Below are 21641 nucleotides of genomic sequence, written 5' to 3' on the forward strand. Positions count from 1 at the left end.
GTGTGGTTGTTCTGATCATATTCATCTGCTGTAAATGCCAAAAATGTAAAAGGAAATACACAGTAAATAAGAGAGGGGTGAAAAGAAACATTGATGAGTTAGAATTAGAAGAACTAAGGAATCAAATCTACAAAAAGGTAAAGAATCACCACTCTCATAGAGAAGCCGAGAGAAAACTAAATAATAAATTTGTCGAGATTGAGATGCATGATATGGACGAATGAAAGTTGGCATCTGTTTACTTTGTAGTGATGATAGTAAATATCATCAAAGAGGGGATTGATGGAGCAAGGATTCGCACGTAAAGCGACTTGCTCTCACTCATGAACCTCGCCTAACGTATAATCATATTAATCCAACAGTCCGTCTTTTATTTAGCATTTTCCCCAACACGCGGGTGTCCCCGAGAGGCTTGCCTGTGTGTCTTTTCATCCTCACAATGCTTGCACTAAGGAAATGGCTGCTTCGCAGAAATCCAGTCTGCGCATGCGTCGGTCATACCCATGTGATGTGACGCACTCGCATTTTGGAGGGATTGTATTGCTCATGCGCACTGATGCAAAGATGGCCGCTTGTCTCTCATCACGCTCTCTGCTTGCTACCGCTGCTTTCGCCTATCTGTCTTTTCGCACTAAACTTTAATACTATAGATGTTATAAAATAAGGGGTGTGTTAAATTCTATCACGGTATACAGTGTGATCATTTTTATGTACGATTCTAATTTGTTCTCGCTTACTTTTCATGTACCGCATCTCTGGGGGCTGGGGCACACATGAGCTACGCCATGATGAAGCTCCTCTGAAACCTGACATGTGACCTGAGAGAAACCTCACTGCGCAGAAGCTAAAACAAGCCAGCTGGCTCCTGAAGCCCAATGCACCTGGGAAACTTCTCCAGGAGACCGAATCCTACCTTGAGCGACGCTACACTGTTGCTATATACTATGTACTGTATTGTCTTGCTGTATTCCTATGCCTGGGAACGTGAACCCAAGGGGCGGGTGTGCAAATTTTCATATTAATGATGGGAACACTGAATTCTAGGAGGTGACAATGACCAGGTCACCTCTCCTGACCAATCACAATGTGGGAAACTGTCACTTGCAACATTAGTGGGTGGTCTGAGGGTCCCCAAACCGTATAATTGTCCTGGTGTAGCTTAGGAAAATTGTCCGACTTGTCCGAGTAGCAGACCTGTCACTGACCCTACGAACTCTATAGGTGCTCAATCTAGGGTGCTGCGGAGCACTCTGTCCATACTTTCCACAAACTCCTAGGGGTGGAAACAGTCCCAAGTGCTGGCGAAGCACTTTGCTGGGGAAATTCGAAAACCCAATCGGGGTTACTGGCGGATTACTTGCAGAGAGGGGTAACGCAGGCGTTGCATCCGAAGCTGTGGGTGTTGGTCGTACCTTGGTGAGCCCAGTCCTGACCCAAATCCTGAGGGGTATCCTGTCCTGACTGTCCGTGAGCTGTACCTGCTCGTGTTCTGGTATTCCTTCCTTGAGGGTCCTTGTCCCCGTCTTTCCAAACTGACCCGTGGCCAGGGTTAGTCCTCATTCTTAATTAGGTAAATATTATTCTGTGGGTTTGCGTCTTTCTCTCAATTTCTCTTCTTTTCTTAATAAAGCACTCTTGCCTGTGGTATTGCCCTATTGCCTTTGAAAGCAACGTATATGTCATTGTTTATTAGAACTGTTCCATTTTTCCCTACCCATAGGACATTACTGAATTGTCATATTATAGTAGTATGTTCCATTTTTTCCCCTTTCCTTTAGTATGATTGCAGTGAAATTCAGTAAGAATAGAATAACTAGTCTAGTTAAGTACTTGTATTAGGTCCGGTTTCCTGTCCCTTGCCCTAGTTTAAGTTTGCGGTGAAAAACCTATTACCTTTCAGTGTTCTCACTTACTCTAATGATCCTTGCCCTAATCCATAGTTATATTGTGGCTTTGGTTCTACTGATAGATGTGTTACTTTGTATTTGGCTTGTCATTTTGGCTTATTCATTCTGAAATCTTTTGATAAACTTTAAAAACTCATCAGGTGTCTGTGGTCATTTACCGTATAAAGTGTGGATAAACGTATTTGGTATATGTAAAGTTTTACTCCCTTTAGGAAACTTGTCACCTATCCACTGCTAGCTCCTGGTCCGTCAGGAGTAATGTGCCTGTGGTAAGTCAGGTACATGAATAGTAAGTGGTGTAAGAGTCACCCCCCGAATTACTCATAGTGGCGTGCAAGAAATCACCCGGTTCACGCAAACTCAGTCCTCGTACTCACGCCAGGGCCCAGTGCGTGGGGAAAATTGGTAATCTTGTGACCCGGGTGACCTGCGCGCTCTATCAAAGGGACCTATATTTCAAGTTTCAATTTGCAAGGCACTTTTTGCACGTGCTGTCAACGTTGCTTTTGGAGCAGGACGTATGGTGAAAAAACATCTAGGGGACCCCTGCTATGGAATGTTTAACACAATTAGTGACTAATCCACACATTGGAGTCTCCCTCAAAAAGTAGCTAAACAGACACAAACCACCCTCCCTTCAATTTACCATTTCCAAGCCAGATGCTCAGGGTGAACGCTCTTGGGAAGCCATCTCTAACATAACCACCAACTGCGTTCAGAATTGCACAGGCACTGAGATGTCTCCATAGACATCAGACAAAACTTCCTCTTTCTGTGGCCTCCAATATGGTGGACTGCAAGAACCTCATAGATGTGGCCCTGAAATAGATCCAATGTTTTTATTAATTGACCACAGGCATTAGATTTGAACTGTAAAGTCCTCTGCAAAGGGCGTCACTGTCCCCACCTCTAAGCATCATCCTACATTAACTAGTCCAATAATTACACTCTAAGGAACCTGATGTGTATTGAAGTGTTCCGCAACCTCATGAGGAGTATGAAGAGCTATAGAAATTAGGGAATACAATACTTTTGACCGCTAACTGAACTGATCTCACAAAATCAATCCCAGTTGGATAGGTATGCCAATTATAAACACATCTGAGACTGGGGAGTGTTCCTTAGCTTTACAGCAAAATCACAAACTGTCTCAGGCATGACTACTTCAGAAGTAGACATGCTTGCAGACGATGCTTCTAGACCATTACTTAAATCACTATCATAGCGCCCAGGTAGTTTGATCAATTCAGATTTTCAAGACATGTACATAAGATAAATTTGCATATAATTAATTGATATGGAACTTATCTACATATTGGTTATCCTCGAGAACTGGTAAGGGTCTAGCCATTCTGGACCAGCGTAGGACCCTGCTGGCACAGAATGATGAATGGGAAAAATCCTAATAATCAGCATGGTAAGCAAGAACATGAGAGCATGAATATACTTGAATGGATCTAAGTCTTATATGAAGCCTCAGCACTTCTAAGAAGTAAACAACCTATGCATTTGGCTTGACACAGACTTTTTCTTCCCCTCTCAAATTATCTTACGCATGTGTAATACCAATCTACAGATCACAATGCACTTACAGGGACTCAGGGTCTTGCAATCCAGTCACTTTGTGAAATTAATGAGAGCCTTTGTCCTGTTCCACATAAACTACTTTAACTTGAAGTACGTAGATACACTGAATAAGGAATCTGAGATCTAGCACTGCCACGCCTTTCTTTCAACCTAATTCTACTACTGGAAACACCTAGGAAGAAGTATGCTGGCAATCAACGAGAGCACTAGCACTCTAAATCAACCTGAAAACAGACCCTTGAGCATGGTCAAGCTTCTGTCCTTAAATAACTCCAAAACATTTGTCCTGCCATAATAAAACGTTATTTTATCTTCGAATAACTTCAATCTGAAATATAAGGTTAGTGCCCAGAAACCCCTTTGACAACGGCTGCTAGGTTTAGGTTCAGTTTAGGTTTGTGCGTATGTTAATAGACATGTAGAGATCTAGATTAGCTCACAGATTGCAAGTATGCAGTATCTGTACCCAGTAGCTCCACCCCTTGATTTGCCAATAATGGGGCATGTTAATGCCAGTGGTAGAGCTACTGCTTATTACATGTAAGACCGTGAGGGGTCCCTTGTGAAATGAGGAATTACTGGAGGAAACAGAGTTTTCTTTATTTCCACTCTGAATATCACCTGGAGAATCCACTTGTTTTCAGGAGAGAACCAGATCTGAGAAGTTTCTGAGTGTGGATAAAGTAACTCTGATGGGGTCAATAACTCCTGTTTTGGACCCATCGGTCTTACATCGAACCTCATAATGGAGTCCATAGTGCCATATCCATGGAGCCCTAACTGCAAATGTGTATCTTTTTAAAATTCTTCGATTCCCTATTATACTTGCGGGAACAAAGGGGCACATGCATCAAAGGAGGCTTTTGCGATTCCTAAATTGTGATTAATAAGGAATCGCAATTAAGGAATTGCAAAAGCCTATGCATGTAGGAATCGCTAAAGAAATAGCGATTTCTAAGCATTCCTTAATTGCGACTCGCAAATTGTGAGTCGCAATTAAGGAATGGCTTCCCATTCATTCCTATTGGCCTACAGGCTCACACATACATACCCCAAGGGCATGTGTGTGTGTAACCCGGAACTTTGGAAAATGCACTTTAGTGCATTTTTCAAAGCTTTTGCAAATTACCATCAAGTTCAAATTGATGGTAATTTGCGACCCCTGTTTGCAAAATCGCTATTTGTGATTTCATCATGCTTTGCATTCAGGGAATCGCAATTTACGATGCCCTAAATGCATTCGCAATTAAGTAATCGCTATTTTTTAGATTTCTCTAATTGCGATATTTGCATTTGGGATTACGCATCCCAAATGCAAAAATACCGGTCGCAAAGGGGCGGATTCTACGAATCTGCCCTGTTGTGACCGGTTTTCGCTTGATGCATGGGGCTCAAAATTATTTAATGTGTTTTTTCGCTTGATGCATGGGGCTCAAAATGATTTAATGTGTTGCTGACAACTGCAGAATTAACAGATTCTTTTTTATATATTGCAGGTCATCCAGAGTTGGCCAGAAGGTGTAAAAAAAGAATCATGTGAATATGGAGAACGCTGTTTTATATTTCTGCATCAATGTGCAGTTACACCACTTATCTGTTACTGAAATCCATTCCCACCACCTCCATCAAAAAGTTGGTACTAATTTTCTTTTGCTTTTCACCAATAAAAAAAACGGATTATTTTACTTTCACATGTACTGCTTAACTGTCTATATTCACTTTTGTATCACTCGCCCTTTCAGGAGTCAAAAGCTTTCACAAGATAGCATCTTACAAAAAGGTAAAAATAAGATGGAAAAATATTTGAAATGGGAATTTGGGACAGGTTGAACTATTTACATTGAAATTTGGATATACAGCGGAAATGAAACCATAAAGGTAGCCAAATGCCTCGTAATCCTATTAGTGATGCACATGAGTGTATGAAAGGGATCCCCTCCCATTGTCCCTACCTACTATCTAGCGAAACCACAGTCAACGGAACTGGCTTGCCAGAATCAGCAAGCAAGGAAAATCCTCTAGAGCTTGATTCTAGTCTAGCACTCAGAAGACACACGAAAGGTGTAGGATAAGTGGGGGGCCCTCAGGCCAAGGGTCAAATACCACTAGTTTTAACAATTTTCCACTTGCCCGGTGAGGACAGTACCCCAGTCAAACTATAACAAAGGTGTCCTAAGGTCGAGCTCTTGGGCAGGCCAAAGGGAGAGGGTGTGGGGTGGGGTGGTCTGGGGCCTTACCCATCCTTGCTTTCCCAGGCCAGGGCTCCCAGAAGGTGTTGAAGGCACTGACCAAAGGTACCAGCCTGAGCCAAGGATTCTGAGCTTGACCTTCCTAGAGGTCATCCCAACATAGCGGAGGGAGCAAGGACATGTGATTAAATAGATCACCCTCTCGCTATTGCAGTTGGTGTGGCACTTCAGTACCCATGGGCGCTGTGTGCCTATATCAACTGTCAGGGTCCTCTCCGTCAGCTATGTTGGGATGACCTCTAGGAAGGTCAAGGTCAAGCTCAGAATCTTTGAGCACAAAAGTACTATCAGGCGTAATAGACAGGCCACATGACTTACGAACCATTTCCTGACCATGAAACACTCTGCTGAAGAAATTAAGTGGGTGGTTCTTGAACAGCCGTTCATTCCCCAACATGTTAACGATATTTCTCGCTATCTGTTTATTAAAGAACAGAAATGGATTTTTAAATTGAAGTGCAACATCAATGGGCTTAACGACGAAATCCCATGGATCCAGATTTAAATGCCGCTGCCATTGTTGTTGAGTCATGCCCTGGAATGGTCTACCAGATGTACAAACATAAGCTTTGGCTTTTTCTGAAGGGCCTGTGACACCTGTGAGTCATTTTCTTCATCGTCTCTCTTCACTGGTTTGCCACTGATGTACTTTGTCCTGTGCGACCTTTATGGGTGCTCGCTTGCTGATGGGGAACCTACACATATATATTTTTATTTCTATATATATCTCAGGCCCTATGTCCCAACAGTTTTTATTCATTCTTTTACCTTTGGGAGTTTTCGTTTACCCTTAGAGGATTACATATTGTGTTGGAGGTACGATGCACACTTATAGTCTTCTTCTATCGAATATCTGTGACTAACTATATTTGATTTTCTTTGAGATCCAATGAGTTTGTGGAACTCATGATTATCATTATGATTTATGACCCATCTGTTCATTTGTCATCGACTTATATTTAAGACATGAGCTGTAACTTAATCAATAAGCAAACTCTTCCTTTCATCTTTACCCATTTACGAGTCTGTGGATTTGTTAAACCCCGTGGAGTACCGGAGTGATAGATTTTCACTTCCGGTTTCCGTTGCTGTGTGACTAGCCAATCAGAACGTAGCAAGCACGGTCTCCTTTCTGGTCCTCAGTAATATGAGGAACGGGAACTCTTGAACTCTTGTTCTCCACATGTGTGACTCACTGATCGTTTACACATGCGTCATTATTTATACTTTCTACGACAGTGAGTCGAGACCTAACCACTGTGTGGGCCTTTCTCCCTACTCTGACACACTTGTGAAAATGGTCTCATTTTTGATTTGTCCCCATCTAGCCGCGCTGACTACCGGAGCGATTTACATTTACATTAACTTCCGGTTTCCGGCGCAGTTGTCGTAATTTGACGGTGATCGAGTTAGCGTTAAGCTTTGCTACACGTATTTTCCCCTTATCTTGACTATGGTTATCGGAAGCCATTTTGTATGTATTGGCGGCCATTTTAGTTGAATGCGTTGCCTCGTGGTCAGCATGCCCTTTTGTCCTTCCTCCGTACCACTGACCACTCGAGTTTGCCCAGCAACAGGCTATTTTTAGTATTGGTCAAGCTCACACATGCGCAGTTTAGATTGAACAGTCATCACCTAGGAATGTTTCGCCAAACTGACCAGTGGTGTTATAGCTCCTCCCATGAGTTGGCTGTGCTCCAAAAATGACCATATATGTACCTAAAACTCTGTAATTGTATTCCGCCTACATTTTTATTACTGTAAAACTGTATAAAAGAAGGATTTGACCGATGTTCGGTGTGATACTTCTTGCATTACCGAAGGGTGCTGTAGGAATGTACCACCAACCCATGGGGTCTTAATAAACTTGTCTTTTGCATTTTCTAGTTTCCGTGCCAACATCTTTTATGGTCTAGAGGGTATTCTGTGGAGTATGTAGGCCTGGAGAACCCAAAACCACAAATTGGCGACCACGAAGGGACTCAGCGGCGACTCGGATGCCCGAAGGAGAGGTTGTGACGAAGGATTGGAAACTCGCCATGGACGCGTACGCTGCCACTGAGTGACCCGAGTCTTGGCACCCACGGTGTTTTCTTCCTTTCCTTCTGATCTGACCTTCCAGGTGGCGCCGGTCCTCGACTGAGATCCTGTTCGTTCGAGTTGTCGTACAGTGCCGGTTTGGCTGATTTGATCAAAGACCTTGGCAGTTGGAATCTGGATACCTGAGAATTTGGTAAGCTTGTGATTGGTAAGGTAGTCTACGGACGCTTACTGTGGTTCTTTGAATATGTTTTGAGTTAGCTAACATTTGATTCTATGATTTGAACTATATGTGCAGTGCACTTCACATAGGCAGGCATGTAGAGATATTTCTCTAAATTTGTTTGTGTTTGAACGGCACATTTGTGTGGAGTATATTAAGTGCCATTTTTGTGGTATCACGTTTCCGTGATACTTTTTGAACATGCCTGTTTTAAGCACACTTCGAGGAATGTGCTGTCTTGGAAATGGTACCACTTATCGATTAAATGAATCTCAGCCGGCTCCCCCAGAGGGGACTCCCAATCGGGAGATGTATGTGAAATTCGGCCTTCCCCCTATATTATACAGTAAATTATGGAATAAGTACACCAGATCTGATCCCGAGTTGCAATGGCCACTACATGGGTCGTTTGATTTACGAAAGGTTCAGTTTGTGGAGCAATGTTTGTTTCAGCGCAGGTCTAGACAAGATATGTTTGATTGTGTGCGAATGTGGGAGAAAGCAGTGCGTGAACGAATGAAGCGTGAAATAGCCTTGGCGGAAAAAGAGCAGCGTAAGGCTGCTCGAGATAAGGCTTTACAGCTGGAGGAGAAGGAGTTGCAGGAGAAGAAAGAGAGGGAGGCACGGGAACGTAATTTGCAAACGAGTGGTCAATTTCCTATTCGGCGTCCGCTTTATCCTGTCCTTACTAATGAAGTTGATGATTTTTCATTATTAGATCGGTGCCCGCCTCCGTACGTTTTACCTACAGCCCCAGACGAGGACTCGGACGACGATGGTCGAGGGAGTAAGAGTACGAGGTTATCTGCTAGTGTAACTGCGGAATTGCGCAGTTTTTCTCGTAAACTTAATTTGAACAAAATAAGTATATCAGAGATTAAAGATGAAATGAGTAAATGGTCAGAGCGAGAACAGTTGTATTTTTTAAGCGCTTTTGGAGATGAAGTTGTAGAACGATTTAGGAAACATTCAACTTATTTAGAGCCTAAGGATATATCAGTTCATCGTGAGAATATGAGTAAAGGTTTATTTGTTATTACAGATGCAGATGGATTTTTCGGACGGTTGGTCCAGCTACGGGATGAGGCGTCCAGATTACGGGAAGCACGAAAAGCATCAGACGTGCCTGCGCCGGGGTCGACGGAGCAATCCAAACAGTGTTCTATGTTTGGAACAGATAAGCGTTCTACAGTTCATGTTATGCCTATGCGTGAAGCCGCACCTTTGTATGTCCCCTCAAAGGGCAAGGTACAAGTGATGATAAATCGTCCGGGGATGCAAAGGGTTATTTTGTATATAATTGGGTATATACGCCTTGGAATAGAGCAGATGTTATGGCATTGAAAAATGCTTTACCTGATCCCCGTAAAAATCCGGCAGCTTTCTATGAAGGAGTGGAGGGGGCTATTTCTTCATGTGTTATGACACTAGTTGATATTCATCTTTTCTTTGGATTAATATTGCCCCCTGATATGTGGAGAGCGATCCGTAAGTTTGATGACCAAGCGATTTTGGGAGCGGATTGGAAAGTTATAGCCCAAGCTGATTTAGACAGGGAGCCTGCATGTAAGCCTTGCCAATTAATTCTAGATCTTCCAACAGCTATTTTGAATAAATTGAAAACGCTTGTCCCCCCCAAAAAGATTGATTGGACTATGTTAGCCTCTTGCAAACAGAAACAGGATGAGTCGGTGTCTGACTTCTTTTCACGTTTCGAAGAAGCGTTTCATGATTACAGTGGGCAATTATTAACGGATGATACGGATAGGCATTTGTTTGTTGATAAGTATGTGGCTAATCTCCTGCCGGAGATTGCAAAACGTTTGAAAACTAGTGAAAGTTCCCGGACCACGGCGACCCCTGCGTCCTTGTTAACTATGGCTCAGTATTACGAGCGACAGGAATTAGAGGCTAAAGAAAGTACTGATAAGAAGGCGAAGGAGTTAAAGACGAAGGTGATGTTGGCTCAAGTTCTTGCCACGCAGCCAAGAGGGAATGATAGAGGCAGGCGAGGAGGGTATGGTACGTCTTATGGTCGTACCGACATTGCTGAGGATCAATGTGCATACTGTAAAGAGTTTGGACATTGGGCTTCAGATTGTCCGGTGATTCGTGAACAACGTAATCAGCGTGGTCGAGGAAGTGGAAGGACACGGAATAGTTATTCGGGAGCGAGAGGTGGAGCAAGTGATCGTGGTAGGTTTGAGGCGAGGGGTCGTGGTCAGGATGATCATAATACTTTTGATCGACGGAATCAGTACCAGATATCGGAGGGTGAGAATGCGGAGTCTCAGGACTATGTACATGCATAGGATTGCGTAGGATGGGGTGTGGAATCGGTATAAGTGCCAGTAGATCAAAGAGGTCCATATGTATCAGCGGGTGTTTTGGGTTCTACTGATCAGTTTTTGGTTGATACAGGAGCTACTCGTAGTGCTCTGTCTAAAAACTTGGTTCCAAGGGCTCCCCTGTCTGGCGAAACGATTACATCCATAGGGTTCGATGGAACACCCTCTCTTAGCCCATTGCCACAACCTCTTACGTTTTACATTGACAGATTCTTTGGCCCGTGCCCATTCTTATTGTCGCCGAATACCCCAGACAATATTATGGGCATAGATTTGCTTAAATATTTTCGAGCAACAATACGCTGCGCTCCTGAAGGAGTGCGGGTTATTTTGAATGACAATTATCCGGATGTAGGAAGACTATGTACTATGCAAGAAATTGAAGCATTAGCCTCTCTCCCACACACGTTATGGGCTACATCAGACACGGATGTGGGACAGATGCTCATTCCACCTATTCGAAGAACTGTTAAGGAGGGTGTGTCTTTGCCACGTGTACCACAATACAAAATCTCTAGGGAAGGTGAAATTGCCTTGACTCACATTGTTCAGGATTTGATTATCGCAGGAGTAGTGGAGGAAGTTCCCTACAATGTCTGTAACAGCCCGATTCTTCCGATCCTAAAGAAAGACACTGATGACAAAGTCTATCGATTTATTATTGATTTGAGGGAAATTAACAAAATCGTAGTGCCCCAGTACCCGGTGGTTTCTGATATCACCACCTTGCTTACTTTGATTTCACCCACTGCTACCACGTTTTCTGTAATAGATCTCAAGAACGCTTTCTTTTCCATTCCCATCCATCCCGACAGCAGATATCTATTTGGCTTCACATTAAATAATAAATCGTATAGATTTTGTCGAGTTCCTCAAGGCTATACAGAAAGTCCTAGCATCTATAGCCAGGCTTTAAAAAGACAGCTTGATTCTTTTGATTTGCAGTCCGGAGTAGCTCTCATCCAGTATGTTGATGATATTTTACTAGCTGCAGACACGTATGCACAGTGTGAGGAGAGTACTCTTGCTTTGCTCTCTTTTCTTGCTCAGAATAATCACAAAGTGTCTAGGAAAAAACTACAATATTGTAGACCAAAGGTGACCTACCTCGGTCATCTTTTGTCTAAGGAGGGACGTGCATTAACATCTGATCGAATTCAAGCAATTTTAGATACACCAGTCCCCCGTACTCAGAGAGATGTGCGCGCCTTCATAGGTTTAACGTCCTTTTGTAGACAGTGGATAATGGGGTTTTCGCACATTATAAAACCTTTGTTAGCATTATTGTCCAAAACTACACCAATGCCTCTTGAATGGATAGATCAATGTCAGACTGCTTTTGAACAATTGAGACAAGCCCTTTGTTCTGCACCAGTGTTAGGTACAACGGATTATATGAAGATTTTCACATTGTACGTACATGAGAAAGATGGGTGTGCATTGTCAGGGTTAGTGCAGACACACGGGGATAAGCAGAGGCCCTGCGCATACTTTTCGGCAATACTTGATCCTGTGGCACGAGGATTACCTGGGTGCTTTTGAGCAGTTGCAGCAACAGCAGTGGCTATACGGCAGAGTGAGGGAATAGTTTTATCACACAAATTACTAGTGTTAGTTCCCCATGCGATAGATGCACTGTTAAATCAAACAAAGACCCAGTACCTTACGAGTGCACGTTTAACAGGATATGAGCTCACACTGTTGGCGCCACACATCACACTAAAGAGATGTGCTACCCTGAACCCTGCCACTTTATTGCCGTATCCGGTTGCTGAGGGCCAAGAGGAAGAACACCATGATTGTGTTTTCCTGACCGAAGAACAAACAAAGGGTCGTGTCGACTTACAGGATACGCCACTTCCAGATGTGGATGGGGAACTGTGGGTTGATGGATGGTGTTTAAGGCTGCCAGATGGCACAACTTCTGCAGCATATGCGATCACGACACTTAAGACAGTGGTAGAAGCAGCACGAATACCACAGAAATCGGCCCAAGCAGCGGAGCTAATAGCCTTGACAAGAGCCTGCGAATTGAGTGCTGGCTTATGTGTGAACATCTACACAGACAGCCAGTACGCCTTCGGAGTAGTGCATGACTTTGGCTTACTCTGGAGAGAGCGTGGGTTTTTGACTTCGCATGGAGTACATATCATGCACGGAGAACTAGTGCGTGATCTTTTGAATGCGTTACTTTGTCCAAAGAAAGTGGCGATAATCAAATGCAGTGCACATAAAAAGGTCACTGACAAAGTGGGACAAGGTAACGCTTTTGCAGATAGCATAGCAAGAGAAACAGCTATGTTACGAAATGCTTCGCCAATGTATGTGGTGAAATCACAGGCTGAGCGATGGCAGGATGCTAGAGAGGAGATACTAGACATTCAGAAATCAGCGTCTGAAGCAGAACTCGCAACCTGGGCAGCTGAGGGAGTGCTGGATGATGAGGGTTGCTGGCGAAGCAAAGATATGGAAAGATGGAAATTGCCTGCAGCTTACTTGCAAGCGATGGTCCAAATGACACATGGATTGGCACATGTTGGAGCTCTTGCAATTACTCGATTACTAACGTGTGTTTGGGAGCATCCTGAGATTGCCAATACGGCCAAAAGAGTAGTGCAGACCTGTCTGATATGCTTACAGCACAATCCTGCAAAAGGGACGCATACTCCGAAAGGAGAGTTTGTTCCACCTACTGCACCGTTTGAAGTACTGCAAATGGATTATATCCAGCTTGAGCATTGTAATAACCTTAAGTATGTCTTAGTGGTGGTGTGTGCTTTCAGTAAATGGATTGAGGCCTTCCCCACGAAGGATAATACGGCGCTGACAACAGCTAAGGTTTTGCTCAAAGAGTACTTCCCTCGATACGGCGTTTGCAAATTTTTGTGGAGCGATAATGGTCCTCATTTTGTTGGGAAAATTGTGGAATACGTGATGAAGGGATTGGGAATTCAGCAGAAATTCCATGCTGTGTTCCATCCTCAGTCAGCAGGTCTTGTTGAACGGTATAACGCTACTCTGAAATTAAAGCTAGCAAAGATCGTGGCATCCACATCTTTGAAATGGCCGGATGCCCTGCCTTTGGCATTACTATCTATCAGATCAGTGCCCCATTCCCGAACTGGCCTCACACCTTATGAAGCGGTGTTTGGAAGGCCTATGAATATATGGGGAGTTCCTAAGCCTCGATTGTTACATGATGTGCCTTGTATAATGATGAACGATTATTTGGCACGATTAACAAATGATTTACTTTCTATTCATCAACAGGTTCGAGAAGCGCTCCCTGACAACTCTATTGGAGAGGCTCACAATCTTCGTCCTGGCGACCACGTTATGATCCGGTCCTTTGAGAGAACAAGCAGCTTGGAGCCGAGGTGGCGTGGCCCCGAGCAGGTGTTGCTCGCAACTCGAACGGCTGTGCGAGTCACCAACAGGAAGCGGTGGGTGCACTCTACTCACTGCCGCCGTGTCTCTCCGGATCTGGTGAGCCCAACTGTGCTGTCTGATTATCGAGACATCTTGGACGAGGAGAAGAGCCCAGCTGTAACGTCTGCCGAATCGGAGGGAGCCTTCCCGGACCACACTGTTTCAGGAAGAGAGAGATACAACCTACAACCACGATAAGCAGTTGTTTTTTTTGTGCGAGACTGGTTGAGTTACCGCTCTGGGGTTTGTGAAACGGAAGCCGGGAATATCAAGGGGGGGGGATCTGTTCTGCCAAGTGTAGCGACACCCGTCTTGAATCTCGGAGAAGAAACCAACGGCTACCTCAGAGCTCAGCACTCATATTTTTATTTTTTATATTTTTTAGTTGTGTTTTTTGAGACATTTTGAACTTTGAACTATGGCATCTTCTGCAGTGCGAGACAAGAGAATTCTTGGTGCAGTACTATTTGTTCTGACAATTGTTGTGATAGCTGTGATAGCTTGGGTAGTAGAACTTGTGGTGCCAGTAAGAGAACATTTATTGGCAACTACCCCGATTCCATCTGAACATTTCCATTTTACTCTGCCTTATCACGAAGAACGACACCGACAGACTTATTTGAATAACAGTTTTATTCAGATTTTGCATCACACCCACAATATGACTAACACTTCGAACTGCTGGGTATGTGGGATGTTGCCTGGACATCAAAAGAAAGGGGGCACACCACTTATCCCTCTCCCGTTTTCCCATAATGGCTCTTGCAATGCCTGGTACACACTCTTATTCACTTTGCGATGGCCAACGAAAGGTGGGCTGCTTTTTCGACTCAACAAAATTTGCTTCAACGATCGAGATGGGTATCCGCAAGCTGAAGGAACTAAGTTTGAATGGGAGGAATACCGCCCCGACAACGTGTCAGCACCACGAGTTTATAATAATCAAAGGAATGTAAATATGTCCAGTTCACATGTGATTACTGTTATCGATACCAAAGCTGATCTCTGTGTTCGTAATAAAGGTACAATCCCAGTAGGCAGAAGTGAATGTAACACTACTCTTACCTTTGACACTCCGAATGGCATTTCATTTGTGGCCTCCCGAAATACGTACTTTATATGTGGAAATAAAGGCTATCATCGTCTCCCTATCGGATGGTTAGGAACATGTTATATATCTTTTGTATTACCCCCTGTGTTTATTGCCCCACCTATGTATCATAATAATTATGTCCTTTACCATGACTTTATATTGAATAGAGTAAAGAGAGCATTAGTCCTTGAAGAGATTGATCAGACTGACACTGCGTTGCAACAATATGTCGATTTTAATTTAGGCCTCTTTTCATTTGTTGGAGCTGCTTTGAACAGTCGAAAAATAAGACGGCTAACTCGTGTTGTAGAAGCTGTTGCTAATGATACAGCTTTTGCTTTAGGAAACTTAGCAGAGGAACTTCAGATTACCAGAATTGTAACGCTCCAAAACCGTATGGTATTAGACGTAGTATTAGCTGATCGTGGAGGAGCATGCCGCATTATCGGAAGTAGTTGTTGTGTATACGTGCCAGATAATTCACCTTCTGTGTATGATGCAATATCTAAACTACATAAAATTGCTGCTGAGATACATCCTGATAATGGTACATGGACATTCTCAGGGTGGTTTTGGTCAATACTTAGTACTTGGGGTTGGAAGTTGCTGACGATTCTATGTGTAATAATTGGGATATTATTCTTTTTATGCCTCTGTATCCAGTGTATCCAGTGTGGCCCTGTATTGTGTTCCACGTGCTATTCCATCCAAACGAGCATTTGCTAAAAATGAACAAATGATTCATAAAGAAGTAGCACAAATCATGTCTATCGATATTGAAGATGAGTACCCTGATTATGTCCACTATGAGGTAGCTTCAGCTAAACGCTAAAAGGGTCGTCTGTCGTAATTTGACGGTGATCGAGTTAGCGTTAAGCTTTGCTACACGTATTTTCCCCTTATCTTGACTATGGTTATCGGAAGCTATTTTGTATGTATTGGCGGCCATTTTAGTTGAATGCGTTGCCTCGTGGTCAGCATGCCCTTTTGTCCTTCCTCTGTACCACTGACCACTCGAGTTTGCCCAGCAACAGGCTATTTTTAGTATTGGTCAAGCTCACACATGCGCAGTTTAGATTGAACAGTCATCACCTAGGAATGTTTCGCCAAACTGACCAGTGGTGTTATAGCTCCTCCCATGAGTTGGCTGTGCTCCAAAAATGACCATATATGTACCTAAAACTCTGTAATTGTATTCCGCCTACATTTTTATTACTGTAAAACTGTATAAAAGAAAGATTTGCACCGATGTTCGGTGTGATACTTCTTGCATTACCGAAGGGTGCTGTAGGAATGTACCACCACCCCATGGGGTCTTAATAAACTTGTCTTTTGCATTTTCTAGTTTCCGTGCCAACATCTTTTATGGTGTAGAGGGTATTCTGCGGAGTATGTAGGCCTGGAGAACCCAATACCACACAGTGGCCAACTAATCAGATAAGAGGAGCTTTGTCTCCTCTCTGGTCCGCAGTCTCTTGTTTTATACCGCCGCGCCACCTACGCCGATACCTTCCCCTCGGCTCAGTTAAAGCCGGAGGTACCGACGGACAGGTGGGTGGCGATTCTGGTTGGCTTTTGTGTTACGTATTGAACTTTGGAAGAATGCCGTTTTGGATTTTGATCCTCCGGTGGACTCTCTTGCATCTTCACTTGTGCAGCATGGATTTCCTTTTATCCATCTGGAGACTCTTTAGTCACCTGGAGATTCTCTTTTACTTAGAGGCAATTGTTTTCCTTCCATTGTGATATAGATACTACCCCGACGGCATCATTTCTACATATTTTGGGCCCGATTAGGATCGCGGACGGACTTGAGTCCGTCCGCGACCCCTGAGGAGGAGGGAGCATCCACAGGGGCTGCGGCGTTCCCTCCGAGCAGATTAGGATGTGACCGCCAGGGTGGCGGTCACATCCACTATCTTTAACATTGCGTCGGGTGCAGCTTCAAGCTGCAACCGCCGCAAAGTTAAAAATGCATGCATCGCATTTGCATGCACAAAGCGGCAGGCACCGCGCGGTGCCTGCTGCTTTGTGCACGCAAATGCAGGGGGGTACCATAGGTACCCCCCATGTGCACCCCCCACCCCCCTTCACCCAGGGGGCCCGCAACGGGCCCCCGAAGTGAAAGTCTGTATGCTTTTTCACGGCGGGAAAGCCGCTGCGGAAAAGCATGTCTTTCCCACCATCCTGATATGGCTGGCGGTGTCTGATAGGCACCGCCACCATATTAGAGCTTTTCCGCCGTGGTCGGAAGGCGACCGCGGCGGAAAAGCGGCGGACGGACTTCTCGTCCCCCCAGCCATCCTAATCTGGTGGGGGGACATTGAAGGTTCCACTGCGGAGAATCCGCATCCTCTGGGCCGGCGGTGGCTTCCGCCGGCCCGGAGGATGCGGATTCTCCGCGATCCTAATCCGCCCCATGATGTGTGAACCTTTTTTCAGCGCCAGTTGGGAATTTTCTATACCTAATCCTGTGCATCTTGTACTAGTCCATTTTTCCTTATTTTGCAATATTTTGGTACATAATATACTTTTGAATTGAGAGAATTAATTACAGTCGACCATCAGTTCTGTTGGTTTGCTGAGATCCCCATTCCACCATGTCCATCTTACACTAAAGATAGCTTAGGAGAGATTGATAAACATATGAGTTTCAACTACCAAAGCTATGGATGAAATGAATGCTTTTCTCCTTTTTCCCATCTCTCTAGAGCGGGGCCTCCCTACCTGAGCGAGTGTCAGGCGAGGTGAGGCTTTTCCCCATCAAACTTTTGGGTGAGTCCCCCCCTTTTTTCCAAAAACATGGAACACAAGGATGAATCAAGTTTTGATCTTAGGCCAATATTTGTTTATGTTCATACACATTCTGCTTTTTTCATAAAATTGTACATGCATGTATTTGTCTTTCTTATATGTGAGAATTTTGGTGACCATGTCTTCATTGTCCTACCGTTCAATACTAAATATGCGGTAGGTTATACTCACATGGTACATTTTGTTTTTCGGATAGATAATATTTATTCTGTCCTCACTTGTTGCAGTAGTGTTTCAATATCATTAGGTCCTGAAGAAAGCCATTTCTTGGCTGAAACATGTCGACCAGTTCCATCTATTGATAGTAGTATTTGTTGGCACTATCTACACTCTGCTTTTAACCTTGCCATTGTGGTGGCTCTTTCAATAAAGTTATTTCTTGGCACCACATCAGGCAATTTTAATTTTCACCTTTTTGGTTTATACACTTTTTTGAGCACTGCAACTTCTTCCCACCTCAGCACCTGCACCATAGCTTTGTGGCTTCCATCGCTGGTGGATCTGCATTAGGATCTCTCACGATATCTCAAGTGAGTAACCTAGCAGATATCAGCCTGATCAAAATCTCAGATGATGGGTTTCCGCCACTCGGTGGGCTGATGGGTATATTTCCACACTGTTTCTCACCTTACATTTGCTTTTACATGCACCCACTTCTCAACAAGCAGATATTTTTGAGTCATGCTTAGACCGTTAGCATCCCTTGTGTATTTATTGCTAGTTAGATTAGGGGATAGGATGCAAATAGGTCTCTAAATATACTTCCCCTGTAGACCCTCTTTTACATTCTGTTTTTTTCCATGTTGCAGAATGCCCAGGACTGGATCCTGAGGTCCTACGGAGGCATTCCCTGCTTTGACGGGTTCAGAAGCTCTGACCAGGCCCCAAATGGCCCTGTGGTGAGCGGCCCCAACCTGGGGTCCGTCTGGCCCACTGTGTCATAAAGTTGTTGGGACAGGATCTTTTGGACCTTGGGAGCCATCACCTGCTTCGCTGGGGTTTGAAGCTCTGACCAGAATGTGGGTCAGGGCCCCATCTGGCCCAGGGATGGGTGCCCCCATCTTGGTCTCCGTCCCCTGCCCACGTGTCGCAAAGTGACCAGGACTTTGACCCCTGGGATACTTTGGCCCTGGGATACTTCCCCTGCTTAACTGGCTCAGAAGCTTTGCCCGAGTCCTGGGTTAGTACTCTGGCGGGACCTGTGGTGGGCACCAGTGAGAGCTCATTTGCTTCTTCAAGCCCAGTCAGTATCCAGGTCAGGGGCATTTGGTCTGACATTCACAACTGTCACTCAGTGTGTACCATTTACAAGAAAGAGGGGTAGCCTTCCTCCGAGTTGGTGGGGAAAGGGTGCTTGTGCCCCCTTGTGGTCCCATCGTTCTCACCCAGGTGCTGCCAGGGTCTGGGCTATAGTTTAGCCTGAAAGACTTTACCTTAGCATCACTTTGAAGAAACTCAAATCTTCTTTCTCAGGGGTCTCACTAATAGAAAGAAGAACTTGACACAGAAGCTGGAATATAAAGAGAACATTTTTATTAAACTCAAATGAGTGAGGCTACGTCACACAGAAGCCTTAGCAACTGAATGAGGCAGTCTGAGGAGTATAGAAAACAGAGGCCTTATATATGCTCAGGGTTACAAAACTCAGCATAAAAGTAAGGGGCAGTCCTAGCTTATGCAAGCATGCAAAATGCCTAACATGGACATGCAAGATCTGCCAAACATTAGCCAATAGGAAAACATTTTCAAACAAAGTATCACATGACAGAAAACTCAGTTTGCAATAGCCCAACCCAAAGTTAATTATTAGGAATGTCCCAAATTCAATCTCCACAAGCCGGACAAACCCATAATTGAAAGCACAACGCATGTAATGAAGAAACATAGAAAATAAACAATGACAGATAACGAGCAAGATAAGGCATGTGTAAAGAACCTAAAAGTTAACGATGTCCTGAACATTGATTGGCAATCTCAAACAACGATCAACAAAGAAAATTGGTTTAGCGAGGTCAGTTTCTTACAGTTCACCTTAGAGTCAAGAAGAACCTAGTTAATGTATACCAATAGAGAAGGCCAGGTTGCTTCAATCGTTCGACCACATTCATCGGCCTGCGTGATGGCAACACAAAATGGAAGCACGGACAAAACGGAACCCGTATTCGAGACAAAGTCTCTGAATACGTAATGAACTCGCTAGTTAACGTGACGAATTCACTCCATATTAGCCGTACTTACTAAATACGGTGCAACATCACCATAATCGAGACGGAACCATAACCTCACAGGGCAAGACAGAATTTACAGAACCTCAGACCCTCCTTTTGCCATTACGTAGGCAATATCCTAATTCATTGCTAGGCGAGCATTTTCCATTCTAAACATTTCATTGAAGGTATGAGCAGGAATACAAAGAGGACAGGGCATTGGGTCATAATTAACATATAGACAACAGGAGAAAGTAATGACCACTATTACAAACAAATTATCATTTTTCTCAACCCTAAGCAAAAGCAAATCCTAACATTATCTAGTAACATTTTAGGGCTCCTATGTATTTCAGTACCTTATTATATATTCAGGTGAAACAGTGGCGATCCTTATCAATGCTCTGAGGTGAAAAGGAAATACTCTTCCACAGAGAATGGACTTTATTCTGCTTTCACTAAACAGAATACTACTTTAAAACAATGCCAACAAAACAATAAGAATCAGTGTCCTAACACCCATTTTATGCAATCGCACGGAAACCACTTGCGAAACCACAACCATGCCCAGAGTCCGTTCCAGGCCTCTCTGGCAGGCTTCTATTGCCCATCAAACCTGCTCCCATTGTTTTCGCATTGGGCCTCTCAATTCAGGCATTCCATGAAAATAGTGCTTCTCAGTATCCGTTGGAGTGCCCTCCTGGCAAACACTCACAGCTCACTTGAAAGTCTCAATGTCTCAATGCAGTGTACAAGTGTCTCTGTGGCAGACACTACAGATATTGTGCTCTTCATTGATCATGGGCACAGATCATCTCGTGCAGACCCGGGTCTACATTCTCAGGCTCCAACACTCATTATTCAGTGTCAGAGGACGCTCAGGCTGCTCTTTCATGGGCACCAGAATGTAGTGCCTTTTGCCTGCGGTGTACTGCACTTCCGTTGGAGCAAGGGAAAAGGTGGGTGTGTGTGGCCAAAATGCAGGCCAAGGGGCTCAAGGGACTGCACACTGTCAGAGGTTACCAGCACATGACAGGTGGAAAACTGAAGCCTCAAAACAACAGGAATCCTTCTGTTTCGCTCTTTTGCACTGAAATTCTGGTTCTGTGATGTCCAATGCCGTCTGATGGAGCAAGTGCAATGCTTTAAACAGTTCATTGTATAACAAGGGGACTGCAAGCAGGTGGCCTGCAATCTTCAAAGGAGTGGCCATACGCCATGGGACAATTCTGGTCTAGAATACACTGTCATTCTCAAAGGCAATACAAAGACAAAGGCAGTAGGCAAAACAGTGCCTCTAAGCTCTTCAATTGGGTTTCCGTGTGAGAGCATATCCTCCACCATCTAAGGGTAGATAGCGACATGATTAAGTCTAGGTGTTCCTAAATTCCTTATCTAGAACATCTCAAAAGAAAAATTGCATAATACAGATTATCAGGGACATGTAGATACCTCCCTTTTAATAACTGTGCATCAAGTGCACTATGCAACACACACGCTAATGATCAAATGTGGAAACAAAAGACAAGAACTAGAGAGTCCTGGTATTTCCATGATTTAGAACACATCTGATCTCACCAAAAATTAAAGAAGCAGGAACAAAAGGGTAAAAAAACAAATTAAAATAGTCATTGAAAATTTGTCATGTTAAAAAATAAATAAACGTAAGGTATCTCCTATTGAGGAGGAAAACTTGTCTTACTATAGTATTGATTCAGTTGAGTCAGTTAACCAGTCCATCACT

This window comes from Lissotriton vulgaris, chromosome 5 (genome assembly GCF_964263255.1).
Source record: "Lissotriton vulgaris chromosome 5, aLisVul1.2, whole genome shotgun sequence".
NCBI classification, from domain to species: domain Eukaryota; kingdom Metazoa; phylum Chordata; class Amphibia; order Caudata; family Salamandridae; genus Lissotriton; species Lissotriton vulgaris.